Raw genomic sequence first — 3,401 nt, 5'->3', positions numbered from 1 at the left:
TCTTCTTCTTTACTAAATTTGGGGATTTCCAATTCTCCCTTTTCTGGGGTCAGGATTAACATAATTAGTTTAGTCCCATTTTCTGCTGCATCTTTGGCTTCTTGGTCTGCTAGATTATTCTCTCTTATTTCTGGTGTCATCCCTTTTTGGTGTCTTTTGATATGCACTACGGCTATTTCTTCAGGCAATTTTAATGCCTCCAAAACTTCTGAAATCAGGCCTTCATGTATCAGTTCCTTCCCCTTTGAATTTAGTAAACTCCTTTTTTTCCAGATCTTTTCAAAGGTATGTATTACTCCAAAGGCATATGTTGAATCAGTATAGATGGTCCCCTTTTTGTGTGCTAAATGCTCTAGTGCTCTCTTTAGAGCATATAATTCACAAGATTGCGCCGACTAATTTGAAGGTAGTTTTCCTTTTTTGATGGTCTGCATATTTATCCTATCGACTAAGGCATATCCTGACATTCTTTTTCTTTGCAAGCATCTGGATGAACCTTTCACATATATTCTTTCCCCTTCTAAGAAGGCTTGTTCTGCTAGATCTTCTCGAACTTTTGTTTGGTATTGAATAATTTCTAAGCAATCATGTGCTAGGTCATCTTTTGGTTCTCTATACAGGAATTGGGCCAGATTGAGGCTTTTGCTTGTTCCTATAGTTAGATCATTACTGTCAATCAGAATTGCTTCATATTTTAATATCCTGGAGTCTGTTAACCATTTTTCAGCTTTTTGATTTAGCACATTTCGGACTGCATGGGGTGTGTATACAATCTGTTTACTTTCAAAGGTGAGCTTACGGCTCTCTTCTGCTTATCAGGTGGCCGAGATATTTTACTTCTGATTCCATAAACTGTAATTTCCTTTTTGATGCCCTTAGTCCCTTTTCCCCAAGAAAATTTAGAAGCTTTATAGTAGCTTCTCTAACTTTAATTTCATCTTCTCCTGATATTAGAAGATCATCTACATATTGGATAATTTGTATTCCTGGGGGAGTGGGGAAGGTTTGTAATATTTCTCCTAAGGCTTGCCCAAATAAATTTGGGGCCTCACAATACCTCTTTGGCAGTTTAGTCTACCTCAGTTGGTTCTTTTTCTCTGTGTTTGGATCTTTCCATTCAAAGGCAAAAATATTTTGGCTTTCCTCTGCCAGTGGGCAGGCCCAAAAGGCATCTTTAAGATCCACCACACTAAACCACTGACCTGTAATTCTTTCAGGACTTAGTTTTCGGCTACGTTTCTTATCAGGTGGCCGAGATATTTTACTTCTGATTCTACAAACTGTAATTTCTTTTTTGATGCCCTTAGTCTCTTTTCCCCAAGAAAATTTAGAAGCTTTATAGTAGCTTCTTTAACTTTAATTTCAACTTCTCCTGATATTAGAAGATCATCTACATATTGGATAATTTGTATTCCTGGGGGAGTGGGGAAGGTTTGTAATATTTCTCCCAAGGCTTGCCCAAATAAATTTGGGGCCTCACAATACCCCTGTGGCAGTTTAGTCCACCTCAATTGGTTCTTTTTCCCTGTGTTTGGATCTTCCCATTCAAAGGCAAAAATATTTCGGCTTTCCTCTGCCAGTGGGCAGGCCCAAAAGGCATCTTTAAGATCCACCACACTAAACCACTGATGTTGAGGTGGAATTTTGCTTAAAAGAGTGTAGGGATTAGGAACCATAGGGTAGCAGGCCCATGTTCTTTTGTTTACTTTTCTTAAATCTTGCACTAATCTATAATTTCCATCAGATTTCTTTACTGGGAGAATAGGGGTATTATGAGGGGATTTACAAGGTTCTAGTGTCCCATCTTTTATTAATTCTTCTATTACTGGTTTTAAGCCTTTTCTCCTTTCTAAAGATATAGGGTACTGATGTACACGAATGAGACATTTTTCTTTTTCAATTGTGACTCTTATGGGGTCAATATCTAGTTCACCCCTATTCCCTTACCCAGCCCAAACCTCTCTGTTAATTTTTCTTTCATCTTCTTGGCTAAGTTTTAACACTTTGGCCGTCATTTTCCCTTCGTCTGGTATGACTCCAATCCCTAGCTGGATTTGTAAATCCCTTCCCAATAAATTGCTGCTAGCCCCAGGAACTAACAAAACATCTCCTATCTCTATTTTTGTTTCCCCTTCAATAACCACATCTTTAATGACAGGGACCTTAAATCCTTCCCCCTTTGCTCCTGTTACTTTTACTATATTATTACTTACATCACACCCTTTTGGAATATTCATCACACAAGTCCTTTCTGCTCCAGTGTCAACTATAAATTCTAATACTTCTTCTTGGGGGCCTACTTTTAAAGTTATCAAAGGCTCCAGACGGTATTTATCCCCTAAAAAATAGAGCCCATGACTTCCCTATTTTTCTTCTGTGTGTGTCTTTTGAAATATTTTCAGATCCCTCCTCAGGTGGGGGCATTCTCTTTTATAATGCCCTTCTTCCTTGCAATAAAAACAGGCATCCCTGGGTTGTTCTTGGAATCTTGACTATGCTGAGGTTTTATTTTTCTCCCTTCCACTATTTCTGAACCCTGAATGTTTAGGAGTGTTACTTGAGGGCTTTTGATTTAGATTTTTTTGGAAGGTACTCTCTCGCATAGTGCCTATCATGATCTTTGCTTCCACTTTGGCTTTTTATTCATCTCTCCGGACATATATCTTTTGAGCTTCCCTTACTAGGTCTTGTAATGGTTTCTCGTACCAGTCTTCTATTTTTTCTAATTTTTTCCTAATATCTGGCCTGGCATGAGTGACAAAGTTAACTCTTAGCAGGGCTTGCCCTGCTAGGGACTCCGGGTCTATTCCAGAATATTGTTTCATATTCTTCCAGAGCTTCTCCAGACACTCAGTCGGGGTTTCTTCTTTCCCTTGCTGCCCTTCAAAGGCCTTTCTGACATTTTGTCCTCGGGGTGCCCCCTCTTTTATTCCCTTGATTATCAAATTACGATAATCATTCATATCACAGCTTCATCATTTTGGTTCCAGTTAGGAGGTGTAATGGGCATCTTCTGATCCCCGGGTGGACCTTGTTGATTTTCTCTTTCCCAAATTTTTATTTCAGCAATTCTAATCATTTCTCTTTCTTCTTGGGAGAATATTATTTTCATTATTGATTGCATTTCTTCTCAAGTGAAAATGTTGGGACCTAAGAACGGGTCCAACTGTTCAGCTGTACCTATGGGGTCTTCTAATAATTCTTTAATTTCCTTTTTGAAAGTCCTAACCTCTGTAGAGGTTAGAGGGGCATTCACAAAGCTGGTTCCCCCTCCTCCCATAGGTACTTCTCTTAATGGTAATAAATGAATTTCTCGGCTTCCCTCTGTTTGTTTAGCAATGGAGGGATTGTTGGGCTGCCTCTGAGCCTTAATGGCACCTCTTGTATTCTGGTATGGTGCT

Source organism: Corvus brachyrhynchos, unplaced genomic scaffold (assembly GCF_000691975.1).
Source record: "Corvus brachyrhynchos isolate BGI_N302 unplaced genomic scaffold, ASM69197v1 scaffold407, whole genome shotgun sequence".
NCBI lineage: Eukaryota > Metazoa > Chordata > Aves > Passeriformes > Corvidae > Corvus > Corvus brachyrhynchos.
Note: the sequence above shows the minus strand (reverse complement) of the source record.